The sequence below is a fragment of the Podarcis melisellensis genome (assembly GCF_964234715.1).
Source record: "Podarcis melisellensis genome assembly, chromosome: 8".
Taxonomy (NCBI): Eukaryota; Metazoa; Chordata; class Lepidosauria; order Squamata; family Lacertidae; genus Podarcis; species Podarcis melisellensis.
The window spans coordinates 38,362,373-38,378,423 of NC_138540.1; the positions used below are offsets into that span (position 1 = coordinate 38,362,373).

Genomic DNA, 16,051 nt, shown 5'->3' on the forward strand with positions numbered 1-16,051 from the left:
CAGAGGGAGGGATGACTCCATTCATTTGTATTCTAACACCTATTTCCTTTAACCCTTTGAACTCCTAATGGTTAATTCTCCCAGGCGGTCACCTCGCAAAGTGGTTTGCACATGTTGATTTGGCTGGGATTACAATATCCACTATACAACCCAGGAAGTGTGCCTAGAATGCACACCACACTTCCTTAGTTTCTAACTCCTAGATCAGGCAGCCCCAAACTCGGCCCTCCAGATGTTTTGAGACTACAACTCCCATCATCCCTAGCTAAAAGGACCAGTGGTCAGGGATGATGGGAATTGTAGTCCCAAAACATCTGGAGGGCCAAGTTTGGGGATGTCTGTCTTAGATAGTCTGACACATAATTTTTAACACAATCTTAGTAAAGCACCACACAAGAGGCTAGTCCTGACTTAATTGGCTTTTGACACTTAGCTTAATTACAACCTCATATTGCATGTTGCAGATTGCATGTTGTATGTTGAGTCTAGCTATCACTTCACATCGGAGACTGGTTTTTGCCACTCCAAACCTTTATTAAATTCTGGAACTAGTTTGATCTGAAATTTGGGCTATCTTGCACTCCCAAATTTATAAGAATATCATTGGGAAAGAAACCCCCTGCTTTAGCAGCACATTGCAAAGTGCTTTGAAGTCCCAACTTCAGGACGTCAAAGCACCTTGCACCTGAAGTCATTATGATGACAGGTAATTAACAAGTCGGCAGCCTCACCCACCTGTATAATGTTGCCTGTGAGTTCATTCTTGATAAAGATCTGGTCCATGAAGCCAAAATGGTTCCCTGCCCCTGTTTTAGAATTTAGCCTAAACTTTTTGTAAGCAATTAATTATTTCCTCTGCTAGCCACTTTCTGTAGCAGCCTTGATTATGGATCCCTACCAATTCCTTTCAAAACACCTGAGTCGTGAGGTGATGCTGTCAATTAGCAAAGACATGTGAATCTGAGGTGATTATTTATAACATTTTTACAGAGCAGGTTATCCTGGAGTCATTGGAGAAATCATCATGTGGAACGACTGGAAATTCATATTAAGACCTGGACTTACTTGAAAGTCTGCAAAATTATATTTTAAAAATACCATTCAGGGGAGGAAAAAAACCCCCACTAATGACATGCCTTTTCCTTGATGTTTAATTCAAAAATCGAGTTAATGCAAGCTCGCTTGCCTTAAACAGCAGACGAGAAGGCCTGCTTTGCTCTTAATCATTTGCTTAAACTGAATTTCATAACGAAAAATTTAATTTGCTCTTAACAACCAGAAGGAATAAAAACTTTAAATTATTGGTAGCTTCTCCTCCCACCCCAGTTCTCTTCCAAGTTTTGAAATCCAGGTGCTTCTTGTTGGCCACATAGATTTAGGAAGTTTCAGGGTAGCACTTCAACTGCTTTTTAAAAATCTTTGTCTCATCAGCACCTGCCATTTTGAGCTGGGGCAAAGTTACTCATGCCTATAAAGTGAGCTTGACTCAAGTCTAATGACTTGCATAACATAATGTCAAGAGAAATGTAATTATAAATGAATAAATATCATTGCATACACTAGAATCATGGCCTTCTGTACTTTCCTGGTCATGAGAGCAGTAGCACCTTCTGCTTTCAATTTCCTAGCTTCCCTCAAGTTCTCATACAGGGACGCTAAGCTGGAGAATGCTTCCCCCAAGCCACGCATGGTCTATACCTTGGCTTCCTCAACCTCGGCCCTCCAGATGTTTCTGGGCTACAATTCCCATGATCCCTAGCTAGCAGAACCAGTGGTCAGGGATGATGGGAATTATATTCTCAAAACATCTGGAGGGCCAAGGTTGAGGAAGCCTGGTCTAAACCATGGGTAGGCAAACTAAGGCCTGGGGGCCACATCCGGCCCAATCACCTTCTAAAACTGTTATAAGGCATCTCTGGATTATTTGTGGGGCCTGCCTGGTGTTTTTACATGAGTAGAATGTGTGCTTTTATTAAAAGAGCATCTCTGGGTTATCTGTGGGGCATAGGAATTCATTCATTATTTTTTTTCAAAATATACTCTGGCCCCCGAACAAGGTCTGAGGGACAGTAGACCGGCCCCCTGCTGAAAAGGTTTGCTGACCACTGGTATAAACATATAGGATTATGAGCAGGCAAACTGTTCCCCTCTGCATGCTTGGGTCTACCATTCTTCTAGCCAATGGTCAGGGATATTGGAAGTTATGATCCAAAATATCTCATAGCCAAACCAAATCAAAAGGAGCATTAGGATAAATCCTACACACTTTTACCTGGGAATAAGTCCCAGGCATTTAGTGACACTTACTTCTGAAAACATAAACATGAGAGCCTGCCATGGATCAATGTCAGCTGGTCAGCACCCACCAGCAACAGCACCTGATCGTAAGGCCTGAGAGATGCCTAATATTGGGAGAAAATATATTTTAGGTGCTTTGGCCAGATGGGACTTTGCAAGCTAGTAGGAGCAACTTTGATTGGACCCAAGAGCTGGCAGGCAGTGCTGTGCTTTCAGGACTAGTGACACCATGGATCCATCAAGTTGCCTCCAGACCACCTTCAAGGGCAGCCCCATGTACAGTGCTTTATGGTCATCCAAATAGCAGGTCATTAAGAACAGACAGCTGAGGCCCGTGCTATCCTGGTCCAGGAACAGCTGCAGTTGACAAACCAGGTAAATTGGGAATGAACATTCATAGATACTTTAAAAAGATCTTTTAAAAGATTTTTAAAAGCAAAGACATCATCTTGCCAACAAAGGTATGTATAGTTAAAGCTATGGTTTTCCCATTAGTGATGTATGGAAGTGAGAGCTGGTCACCGAAGAATTGATGCTTTTGAATTATGGTGTAGTCCCATGGACTGCAAGAAGATCAAACCTATCCATTCTTAAGGAAATCAGCCATGAGTGCTCACTGGAAGGACAGATCCTGAAGCTGAGGCTCCAATACTTTGGCCACCTTATGAAAAGAGAAGACTCATTGGAAAAAGACCCTGATGTTGGGAAAGATTGAAGGCACAAGGAGAAGGGAACGGCAGAGAATGAGACAGTGTTCTCGAAGCTACTAACATGAGTTTGACCAAACTGTGGGAGGCTGTGGAAGATAGGCGTTCTTGGCATGCTCTGGTCCATGGGGTCACGAAGAGTCAGACACAACTAAACGACTAAACAACAACAATAGACACAGAGGCCACTTGGGACTCCAGTGAGAGTTTCAAATCAAGGCATATTCACAGGTTATGAACCTACTCCTAGTATAACTTCCTGAACTGGTAATCGACCTAACTTCCAGACATACGAACCAGCCACTCACAGAATTTCTGTCATATTAACATTCAGGACCGGCCCTATAGACCTCTGAGCTCTGATTCCTGGCTTGAGCCTCTCAGCTTGACCTCTTGGCCTATGTCTTTGGTATGGTTCCTAGTCTTTGGTATGGTTCCTCTAACAACAGCCTATGTGTCTCCCTGGCAAAAACCTAGGCAAGTGTATAACAAATACTTGTCATATCTTGAGGAGTCCCAGATGACCCCAGTTTGCATTGGCATGAAGGGATCTCACTTATACTGAAGGTTCTTCATAGCTCTGTTGTCTTGAATGGTCATCTCTTCATCATGATAATAAATTATTGCTAGTAGGTTACTGCAAATACATTGTAATGTCTGTACTAATGGTTGGTGTAATGTTACTTACAAAGGAAATCAATAGAAATGGTTTAAAATATTAAGGAGACATAAGGGTGTTCTCCCCCCCCCCCCGATGATGTAAAACAGGTGTTTCCCCCCTTTTCTTTTAAAGATGAACAGCATGCCAACAAACAAATGTTCCCATGTTGAAACATTGTTTTCGTTCACTGAAAAATAAATGTTTTCATTATTGGATTTTATTGGGTCACCTTAAAAAAAAAGCCTCTTGATCCTTACCTCTGCAGCTGATGGATTTATAACAAAATCTGTTATTTTACGTACATTTTGTTGCTAAAAAGGATATCTTAATATAACAGCTGATACTTTTTAAATCCACATTGAAACAACTGTTGGTTTTTTTTTAATGCTGTTGTAAAACTCTTTGTAGGGTATTCATAGAAAATGTTTTATTAATTGCCATATGTTTATTGATTTCTCTTTCAAGTTGGTTCTTTTGTTCTTTCTTTGTAGTGGCAAAAGATCTCCCTGCACCATCATTTGCAACTTATCTAAAATGTCAAAGGTGTTCTTTTGAAGTTTATTATAGATCACATGTTGTACAGGCCCTGACTTTGGCATATTTACAAAAAAAAAAAAAAAAGCACATACTTTGAAAGCTCACAAAAGAGCTAGGGCTGTATTAGTTAAGGAAAGGAAGAATTTTATTTTTGTGAGGGTTTCCACCCCTCCTCTCTCCCCTTTCCTTTTTAGTTCCTTTGGAATTTAAACCATCTTGTGCTAGGAAAACATTGATGCTAGAATAATTGTGTTAGAACTTTTTTTAAAATCTTGTTCAAGATATTGTTTCTTGGGCTAATTAAAGGTGGTAGTACTCAGAGATGACACTGCTCATCATCATTTTAATCCCTTTCCTGATCCAGATTTTCCCCGTCATATTTTTCTACACTCTAGTTATAAGCACATAGGGAGAGCTCAACTGGATGAAACCAATGGTCCTTCTGGGACATACAGCCATGCCATATCTGCTAGTCATGATGGCTATGCCTCCAGGGTCAGAAGCAGTAATGGTTCTGAATACTGGTTGCTGGAAACCACAGGAAGGAAGAGGGCTCTTGTGCTTGGTTCTTGGTTATGAACATTCCTATTGGGGCATCTGCTTGGCCACTGTGAGAATCAGCTTCAGGACTAGATGGGCTTATATGCCATCAGGACAGAAGCTCAGAGCTTCACTCAGAGGAATGCACATGAGCACGGTGATCAGAATCCCCCACCCCAAATGCAGGCAAATGCTTGGCAGCTTGCCACCTTTTAAAGCAAGCAAAGTCATAACACTACCATTTAAGTGAGGGACCTCACGTAAGACCATTATGACCAGAGACTATATTCAGCAAACTGCACCACTGAGCCTAGCATCCTCTTCTCACACCAGCCAATCACATCACTTCATGAAGCCCACAAGCAGGGCATGCCAGTAGCGGCCCTCTCCTGCTGTTGCTTCCTAGCAATTGGACTACAGTGGCACATTGCCTCTGGACCTGGAGAACCCACACAGCCTCCATAACTAACAACCATTGAGAGAGTTGCTCTCCAGTTATATTCCTAATCCCCGTTTAAGGACATTTATGGACATCATCACCACATCTTACGGCACCAAATTCCACAAATTAAATGTGTGTTAAGTGAAGACGGTGATTGGGCCAGGATATAAGGGGTTAGGTGGTGCTTTAGGTATTTTGAAATATTTTTTTAAAAATTATTACAAGAACCTAAAACCTGGAGCAGGGGAGTCTCTGGTCTCATTGAGTCTTTTGGGCCAGAGAGGCAGTGGCCATTGCCTTGTCTTGTGGAAGCACCTCTGAGGCTGTCCTTGCCTGCCCTTTCCCTTCTGATTTAGAGTCCTTGACTCTTGCCACCCAAACAAGAGGGATCTGACTCTTGGTTCCTTACACTGAGGGGCAGGATCTTTTCACTGGTGGCACCAAAGCACTGCAATGCCCTGCTGAAGGAGGTTCAGCTGGTCCCATTGCTGCCCTCCTTTAGGAGATCCAAACGATGTTCACATACACTGAAAGACCTTAAGGGCTGGGGACAAAACACTGAGACTTAGAAACTAGGGCAGGAGGGGGGGGGGGCTTAGGTATGATTGCTTTTTGTCAACCAAGCAAGCTGCCTCTATGTTTCAGTTCACTTTAGGACCTGGCTGCTTCTGATGTGTGTTCAACAACGAGCCTAGTTTTAAAGGAAGAAGGGAACAAAAAAGAAAGATAAAAAAGTTAATAGTGGAATTCACTGAGTCTTAAGCACACTATTGATGTCTAAGTCAGCAGATCTTTTTCGTTTGAAACCAAAAAGTACAGAGGGGTTTTTTTTTCCACTCTCTCTCTCCAAATATAACCTGGAAAAGCTTGCACTTTGATCTAAAGGTGGTTCAAATGAGATCCACACTGAGTTTAATGTAAGGGGTTTCACAGTGTGTGTGTGTGTGTGTGTGTGTGTGTGTGTGTGTGTTAAAAAAAACTTAGTAGAACCAAGAAACAGGGATGCCCGTGAAGTTCTCAGAAATGAATTTAAGATACTTGCAACAGGGCACCTCAAAGAAAAGGTGAGCATTAAAAAAACACACCAAATTATTCTCTGGTACAGTGGTACCTCAGGTTAAGAACTTAACTCGTTCTGGAGGTCCATTCTTAACCTGAAACTGTTCTTAACCTGAGGTACCACTTTAGCTAATGGGGCCTCCCGCTGCTGCCACATGATTTATGTTCTCATCCTGAAGCAAAGTTCTTAACCAGAGGTACTATTTCTGGGTTAGCAGAGTCTGTAACCTGAAGCATCTGTAACCCAAGGTACCACTGTACATGGTAAAATCTGAGAAGACCCTGAATACCACTAGAGATGTTACAAAATTCTGACAAAAACAGAAACAGGAGCAGAATGGCTTATTCATCTCATGTCCAGAACAGAAATCAGCCCAGCAAATATAATCAGTTTTCACTGTTGTTGCTTTCAGGCCACAAATGATACATAATTGATTATTCCCCTGTCCTCCCCCATTTGCATTGCACATCCTTTGTCACTTTTCCTCAAAATTGTGCCCAAAGTAGCTCACAGCTTATCGTATGAACTGCAAGTGTAAGTATTCTCTCTATATAGCAACAATTAGAAACCATTCAAAATTGGAAGTGATCAATTAGAATTAATCAAAATATCAATAAATAATTTAATATAATCTATTTATACAATAATTTGTTTATGTGTGTGTATCACACCCTGTGCAACATTTTATATAGAAAAATGCTAACTTGATTTAACAGCTTAAAACTAAGCAGAAGAGAGGATAATGATGAACTCAGAAATTCAAATAGTAGTATGCAATGCATCACCATGAGGCCCTTGTATCTAATATTTTGTATACAAAAGTCTATCTTCAGTCATCCAGGAACTAGGGGTTGGTTATGTTGGCCTCCGCCAAGGGCACAGGCCCAGTGGGGCACAAAAATAGTGCCTCCCAACTCTGGCTTGGAGCCCACCTGCCTGCCCATGTGTGCATTCCCTGAGCCTATTCTTTGCTGCTCTGGGCAGTAGCAGCAGGGGGTGCCTATGATACGCCTTTACCCAGGGCTGGCCCACCCATGAGGCAAGGCAAGGCAACTGCCTCTGGCAACAGAATCCACAGGGACAGCAGATCTCTATGTAGGGTGTTTACTCTTCCTTGTTCCTGTTACTTCTTCTCTGGTGGTGGGTGGGGGCATTTTGTGGTTCGCCTCTGGTGCCAAAATGTTTCAGACTGGACCTGCAGAGGCCCATCTCGTCCCTGAGGCTCCACAGACACTCCTAAGAACATAAGAAGAGACTTCAGGGTCAGACCATTGGCCCATGTAGTCCAGCATCCTCTTCTCATAGTGCTCAGTCTAAAGCAGCACCCAGGCACAAGAGCACTCTCTCCTCCTGTGGTTCCCTGCAGCTGGCATTTAGAAGCATCATTGCTTCTAACCATGGAGGCAATGCATCATGGCTAGTAGCCATTGATAGCCTTCTCCTCTGCAAATTTGTCCGGTCCTCTTTTAAAGCCATCCAGGTTGGTGGCCATTGCTCCCTCCTATGGAAATAGCTTAACTACGTGCTGCATGAAAAACTAAGTTTCTTTTATCCACCCTGAATCTTCCAAAATTCACCTTCATTGGATGTCCATGGATTCTACTGCTGAGTGAGAGGAAGAAAAAGTTATCACTACCTTTTTCATGCCAGGCAGCATTTTACACCCTTCTGCCATGTTACTTGCCTTTTCTCTAATCTAAAAAGTCCCAAATTCTGTGACCTTCCCTCATAGGGGAGCCACTCCACCCCCTTGACCCATGATGGCTTCGATGAAGAGGAACTGCTGCTCAGCAGCACCAGGAAGGCATCACATTGTTCGTTCCATCATGTAAAGATTTAGCTCTTGCATATTGGAAACAGCAATGAAGTTGGGGTGTTTCCTCAAAGAGATTAGTTCCCACCGTCCTCCTCCACCGCCACAGTCATTATTTTTCATAGGTTTCATGAGGCAGACAGAGCAGTAAACATGTGGTACTCAGGGGACCTTCCTAGATGCCTGTTTGACAGTGAATGTGAAAAGCCATTTCTGATCAGTGCACACAGAAAGGAAAAAAGAACAGAAAGAAACCCACCAAATTATCCGGCAAGGACAACAGTAGTAAACAAACCTCAGTCCAGCCCCTTTTTTCAGGGATGTCATTTTGATCTGATGGGTCTGCTTCGCCCCTGTGCTCCTCACCCTCCTTCCCTTTTTATGCATCAGCTACGCACAGGAAGCCCCATCTGCTCCATTTAATGATTTCTGTTTGATGAATTTTTCTGTATTCATAAAGGGAGATGCCGTCACTGGGGACAGCCTGAAGCTCGCCCACCCCTACAATTTTTATCAAGCTCCTAGCCATAATCATTCAAGGCTCTGCTCTTAACACAACACACACAATGCAAGAACCATCAGTTTCTTTTTTTAAAAAAAATGGGGAGCAGGGACAGTTCGCTTCTGATTCCTTCATCAACTGTAATTTGGAGGATGCCGGTTTAATTAAATGTGTGGCACTAGTCAATCAGTCACCGAGAAAACAAGGGCCCTTTCACCAAGGGAACTAGTGGCACTGGCTCTGGCTAAATATGAAGGAGCTCCCTGGAAAGTCCTAAATCTTGTGTGTTTCCAGGACTGGAATGGAAAGAAAGTTATCAAATAAAAAAATCTGTTTGCTTGTGGCTGTGCTGTGACAGCTTTGTTAGGCCTAACAGATGACAAGGATTATTCAATCAATATAGATTTACCCAGAGAGTGCTGCTGTTTTGAGGCACCTTCAGGAAAATGACATCCATTAAATATGCACAAAGGCCAGTTCAGGGCTCGTGGTCTCTCGCTTTTAGCTCCTGCTTCCCCCCGAGTTGTGTCAGGATCAATTTTTTCTAATAGATATCACTTATCCTACATGATAATCAGCCTATCATAGCCCATTGATTACATGACAGCCCGATTTAGGTCTGGTCTGGCAGATAAGAAACACAGGGAAATCTCTTGTCGAGGAGGTAAAATCCTTTTACAAAACTTGCCCCTGAAGTTTTAAATTCTTAACACCAATCGGAGATATTCAGACGGAATGCCTAAATCATTCCTGCATCACCGAAAGCCCTTTGTAGTGTAAGAATACGTTCAGAAATATTAACAAGAGAGCATTTTTCCCCATTGGGAAGCTAAATTATGGAATCAGCAGTGCAATGGCTAAACCAAAGGATCACCCATTTTGATTTGGGGCTCAAATATAATGTGGAGGTTTGCTGGAGGGGAGGTAGGAGGAATATCTCCCAAACCTTCCTTTAACTGTGCAGATACTCACCTTTTCAAAGGATGTACCTATCAAAGTTGCCTTTATATGCTGCTGATTTAGTACCATTTATTTCATGCTTAGGAAAACATAAAACAAGAACTCTTCTTGAAATGAACCAACCAGTCAGGGATCCCATAGTGAATGGGATGGTAGAAAGAGGCTCTGTAGCCAATCAGATCTGGTTTCAGTGATGCCAGCTCATATTTTAGGGGGTTCAGATGACCTTCCCACATATTGAAAGAATAAGTGAGAGGTGTTGTGGGGCCATCAGACCCAGTCCTGCCTCCCGAGGTGGCCATGCATACCCCAGTGTACATGACATCTGTGCAATCGGCTGAGGTTTGAAAGGGCTGATCTGCATAAAACAGTATGTGCTGAGGACCACGTTGCACATAGGTTGAACGTGTGAGCATGTGGCCATCAGACATGACAAGAGTGGAGTTAGCCTGCATAGCACCCATCCTCCTCTGACACAAACACATTCTTTCAGTATGTGGGAAAGGGATGCCTGCATATGCACACATTTGAGAATGTGAAGCTGTCGCAGAGGGCAAGCCAGTTGAAGGCAATGCTTTCTAAATAAACAAATGCCTTACAAAGAAATTTCCAAATGAAGGAGACTACTTTTGGCCTTGAAATAAACTCACGAGAATTGCCCACTGCTCAGCCCTCTGTTTTACACCTTCATCCTAATGCTAAACGTAGCTGCAGTGGTGCATAATGTGGCTTACACCAACATGCAATGTGCAAGTGAAGACAGTGTGAATTTTGGGTCACCATTCACACTATGCATTTAAAGCAGTATCATACCACTTTAAACACCCATGGCTTTCCCCAAAGCATCCAGGGAAGAACAGCTTGATGAGGGCAATGAGAGTTGTTAGGAGGCACCTATTCCCTGCACAGATTTCACTTGGAAAAAGAGAACTGTAGCTCTGGAAGGGGAATAACTCTCAGCACCCTTAAAGAACTACAGTTCCTAGGATGCTTCAGGGTAAGCCATGGCTATTTAAAGTATGCAGGCTGAGACCCTACCTGCCTACGGACTCTCTTGCCAGAGAGTCACATGCTCTAGTTATCTCCCGCTTGGACTATTGCAATGTGCTCTTCATGGGGCTACCTTTGAAGGTGACCTGGAAACTGCGATTAATCCAGAATGCGGCAGCTAGACTGATGACTGGAGGCGGCCGCCGAGACCACATAACACCAGTTCTGAGAGATCTGCATTGGCTCCCAGTACGTTTCCGAGCACAATTCAAAGTGTTGGTGCTGACCTTTAAAGCCCTAAACGGCCTCGGTCCAGTATACCTGAAGGAGTGTCTCCACCCCCATCATTCTGCCCGGACGCTGAGGTCCAGCGCCGAGGGCCTTCTGGCGGTTCCCTCATTGCGAGAAGCAAAGCTACAGGGAACCAGGCAGAGGGCCTTCTCAGTAGTGGCGCCTGCCCTGTGGAACACCCTCCCATCAGATGTCAAAGCGATAAACAACTACCTGACATCTTAAGGCAGCCCTGTTTTGGGAAGTTTTTAATGTGTGATATTTTAGTGTATTTTTGGTTTCTATGGAAGCTGCCCAGAGTGGGTGGGGAAGCCCAGCCAGATGGCCGGGGTACAAATAATATATTATTATTATTATTATTATTATTATTATTATTATTATTATTATTATTATTATTATAAAGTGGTACTATACTGCCTTAAAAGTACAGTGCAGATGGGACCTTGGAATTAAAGAATTATAAAACTTCAAAAATGACTACTGTCACTGTGTCTCTCAATGAGCTCTGTAGTCAGCTACATATAATGCCCTATATGTGCCATGAATGAAATCATGTAATGAGCAATGGGGGGGGGGCTGCTCCCCAGAGGGTATATTTCCCAGAATCAAGATTTTTTTTCAGGTGGGTATTTTACAGTGAGGGATATATCTGTATTTTACTCTGAATATCCAAAAATGTAGAGCCATCTGCTCAACTACACAAGTGCAGGCACCCTGTTTTTTATTTGTGCTGCTATATTGCCTTTGTCACATGATGCCATAAAAATAAAGGTGACATGTGGCTAAACAAATACCCGCATCATTACAACAGGCTTTGCTTTGAAGCTCTGGAACAATGGCTTATTGATTACAGATTTTTGCCTAGAATGATGCATAAAAGTAAAACCATCAACAAATAGCACTCATCTTTTAGTGACCTGGAAGAATTGGATCTGCTCTTTCTATTAAATTAATGTTGTTGAAGATATGAGCATGTTTGCATATTGGCATTTTCTGTTACACGAAGGGTTTTCAAAATACAGCTTTATTCCAATTCTAGCTTCAGCTTGAATTGCTTTAGTTCAAGGAGAGAGCTTGCTCCAGAACAGCTAAACTGGGAGCCAGTTACTTCCAAACAAAGGGAACAGATCGGTACAGCTGCATCTCTCTATGACAGCACCTTCATTACAATTTTGTAATGATGCAATATTTTCTTGGCAATAGAATGATGGACCAGCCCTGGAAAGAAGCCCCAGGATATCAGAAGGACAGCCTTCTCCCATATGGAGCTCTCCATGCACTGATTGGCCGCATGAACTGCAGCATGACAAGGCTCTTACATATTTATTAAACAGAGTTATATATTCCCTAGTGCACAGCTGGGAAAGCTATCACATCAGATATGTCATAGCAACTTCTTGTATGTGGCTTCTGATCCTTAATCTTCCAGCATTACTTGAACATGAGAATAATTCACACTTCTTATGACAATCTCATTGCAAATATAGATCAATGGCATAATATTCTGTAAAGTTCTGCTGTACGAGCTCCACACTGAAACCAACTGGAGGAAGATGAGTTGACTTCTTGATCAACTCACTAGTAGATGAAATAAATTAAAAGTAGCACCTTAGAGACCAACTAAATTTGTTCCGGGTATAAGCTTTCGTGTGCATGCGCACTTCTTCAGATACCATGCACATGGAAGCTTATACCCAGAACAAACTTAGTTGGTCTCTAAGGTGCTACTGGACAATTTTTTATTTTTTATTAATTTATTTCGACTGCATCAGACCAACACCTAAATCTAGAATCACTAGAAGATGGTTGGCAGATATCAATGACTGCTGCCTCAGCACAGCAATTCATGCTAAGTTATCAGGCACTTCATTGGAAGTTAGGTACATTAAAATTGATGTGACATCGTCCTGATTCATACACTTGCAGTCCTCTTCATGTGATGAAACAGAGGGAGATGCCTCTCCTCTCCACTACCTGCATGTATGCATTGGTAAAAAGGGAGAAATGCACCATTCAGAAAAGGACAAAAGAAAACACACAATTCAAATGTATATTTGCAAATTTAAATAGAAATGTGGCACATCTCACTACAGCAGAAAATACTCTGAGCAAGTGGTCTTCCTTCCTCGTATTCTTTATCATTAAGCAGGACATGGATTGGACAGCCCTTCAAAGAAATGGCTTCAAGCAGAGGACTGTTCTGCGATGACATTTCAGACAGAGGACTGTTTCAAATGGAGGACTGCCCTCTGGAAAGTAGGACACATGGCCACTAATAATTTGATGTGTGAGATGAACATTCCACATGGAGATCCATGCACACAGACAGGGGCGTAGGAAGGGGGCGGTGGGGGTGGGCCACCCTGGGTGTCATCCTGGAAGGGGTGACAAAATCCTCCCCCCAGGCGCGATCGGCATGACGCCAGATGGCACCCCCGGCATGATTGCAGCCATGCCAGATCGTGAGCCCCTGGGCATAATCACCCCGCCCCCAGTTGCATGGCATGTGCTGGAGCGGCTAGCTCCACCAATGCACACAGAAATCAAATTTGCAGGACCAGCTCCTTTTCTTTCGAGGGAAAATGTAAAACAAACTGAGCCTTTGTGTGGAGCACCTGCATGATACATTGCACAGGAAGCTGCCTTATGCTGAGTCAGACCATTGGTCCATCTTGCTCAGGCAGTGTCTCTCTAGAATGTCAAACTCACAAGCCTCTCCCGGCCCTACCGCAAGACACCAGAAATTGAACCTAGGACCTTCTGCATGCAAGCAGATGCTCCGCCACCGATCTATGGTCTTCCTTGGTGTATATTATGTATTTGGCAGCAAAGGGTATGCATCCACTCTGTCCCCATGCAATGTAGATTATTGACCCAGTTTAACTGTGTCATATTTTCATGGGGATATATTAAGGTTTGGAGAGTAAGCCTTTTGTTAATTGTATGTCTTTCACTTTGCATGTATTTTATTTAATCAATAACATTTTATAAAGTGGCTTAAAACAACTGAAAATCCTTCAAACTTGACTTGGGGGGGGGACAGTAGGCATATGGGTTACTTCTAAATAATCAGCATTTTTCAAATTAACCTTGTCAGATAGCAATGCTATCAGCATATCTTTCCTCCTGTTCTTGATCCCCTCCAAGTAATTAAAAAAAGTGTCGGGGAAAAGAGTATGTACAGTATGTCATAAAATCTCTCTGAACTACCTATATTTACCCCTGAAAGTGAATTCTTGATAAGACCTAGGATATCAAAGAAGCAATGGATCAAAGTAGTTTTAATAAGCAACGTAGTGTTTGTAGAACCTGGGCTTTCATGTCTCATGTTTTGTTCAAGTTCTTAATTTCAGTTTCTCGCCACAGAAGGCACTTAAGATAACTATCTATAACCATATTGTCATGTTGAATCCTTTGATTATTTAACATGTACACCTTAGTGAAACAAAAATGCCTTTCTACCACCACCCCCTCCCCTGTAACATTTGGACTTCATTGTGTTTTGCACGAATGGTGGATTAGATTTTTGTCTGAAACTCTCACTGTTAAGCTGGATGATTTTCTGTACCGTTTTCAATACTTTACAAGGTAAAGCATGATGGTGTGGTATGTCTGTGGCTGTGTCAGTGTGTGCATCAGCTGATGGCTGTCTTCTGTTTGGAAGGTCTCATTTCCCCAAAATTTAACCCTGAATGCCCCAGCTCCCCGCAAAGAAAAAGAAAACATAATTAAATGGGTTTTTTTTTAATAGAGAAAGCAGTAAAAGGACATTCCCCACTGAACATGGGCCTGCCCTTTTATAAAGGATGAAAAATGTTCTTATCCTTCTACAAAACCAGGGCTTGTTAGATAGGCAAATCTGTCAGTTTTGGCTTCTCTCACTTTCTCATTTTTCTAATCTAAAGTTCAGTTCTCAACACTTTGCAATTATTTTATATTTTAAAAAGTTCTCGTGACATTTCATCAGCATTTTAGTTAGGATTTCTCCTAATACACACATTTCTGTAGGCAATTATGCTTAAAATATGCATTTTTGAAAAATCACATGTTAAATTGGGAAATAAATAGGCTGAACAGACCTACGGGTAGAGATGGACAAAGATGTATGTTTCAGCTTCTCTCTGTTTCTCATTTTTCCAGCCTAAAGTTTAGTTCTCCCCATTTCCGCATTAGTTTGTGAATTTTTAAAGTCCTCATGAAAATTCATCGGTGTTTTTCTGCCCCCCATAAAATGTCTCCTATTTTCCCCAATATAATGCAATTTTGCATATTATTTTCACTACTTTAAGCATATTTGTGCACACTTAAGCTTGGTATGTCCATATTCGTACCCATTGCTTGGTTGGAGAACCGAATTACAAAATTCAGAGAAGTGTGAATTTTCAAAGAATGATTCATGGACCCCTCTGGGTGTCATTCATACACACACACACACACACACACACACACACACACCTTAGAGACCAACTAAGTTTGTTCTTGGTATAAGCTTCCGTGTGCATGCACACTTCTTTTATTGTGCATTCATGATAATGTGTGCTGTCATTGGTACTGGGACAGTTATACATTATCCCAATTTCAAAACTGTATTGTTATTCCCTGCAAAGGTTTTGGGGTACTCATAATGCTTCATCTCAAGTCTGAGTGTGTCCCGTAGTTTCCTGCTGAAATTCTGTAGCTTTCCATACCACAAGTGTTCTGGGTTTTGTTGTCTCTGTCTTTTGCACTGCAAGAGTGCCCCTCCAGCTGGCAATAAAATGAAAGTGGAATGATGTGTGGATGGTTCCGTATAGATCCACCAGTAATACACTATTATGTCATCCATGGCATGCTGAAGAAGCAGCCCAGTCTGGAGATGCTCTATATTGTAATCTGTGAGTAGTCTAGGAGGTGTAAATTAGGTCTAACAGAAATAAGAATAGACACTAGTCACAGCTATAGGTATAAATGGCCATATTTCTTAACATAATGATCTGTGATGAAATCAGCAAAACTACAAGTGCAAGTGCAAGCAAGAAATTTGGTGGAGGCAGTAAGAAGTCCCACCACCTCCTTCTTGAGCAAAACCGCCTGATTTGAAACACCTGGGTCAGCCACAGACAATCCACATCTTCCATTGTCTACTCACCTGAAAGCCAAGCAGTGAGGCATAGGGATTACTCACCACCACCCATGCTAGTCAGCTTTTGACAGTGGTAAGCCTCCATTTCCCAAGAGTTAGCTGATGGGGCAGTTTGTTTTCATATGCTA

The 16,051-nt window shown here is 42.3% G+C and overlaps 1 long non-coding RNA gene across 3 annotated transcripts in view; it reads right to left on the reverse strand.

Moving 5' to 3' along the window:
• Positions 1 to 16,051, reverse strand: part of LOC309377155 — a 180,295-nt gene that overhangs the window by 19,255 nt on the left and 144,989 nt on the right. The window contains exon 1 of one of the 3 annotated variants that reach the window (XR_014171442.1): positions 15,241 to 15,253. The exons of the other annotated variants lie outside the window; for them this stretch is intronic. This is a non-coding gene — a long non-coding RNA (uncharacterized lncRNA). Of the gene's footprint in view, positions 1 to 15,240; positions 15,254 to 16,051 lie in introns of those variants that run through there. 3 annotated transcript variants of the gene reach the window in all.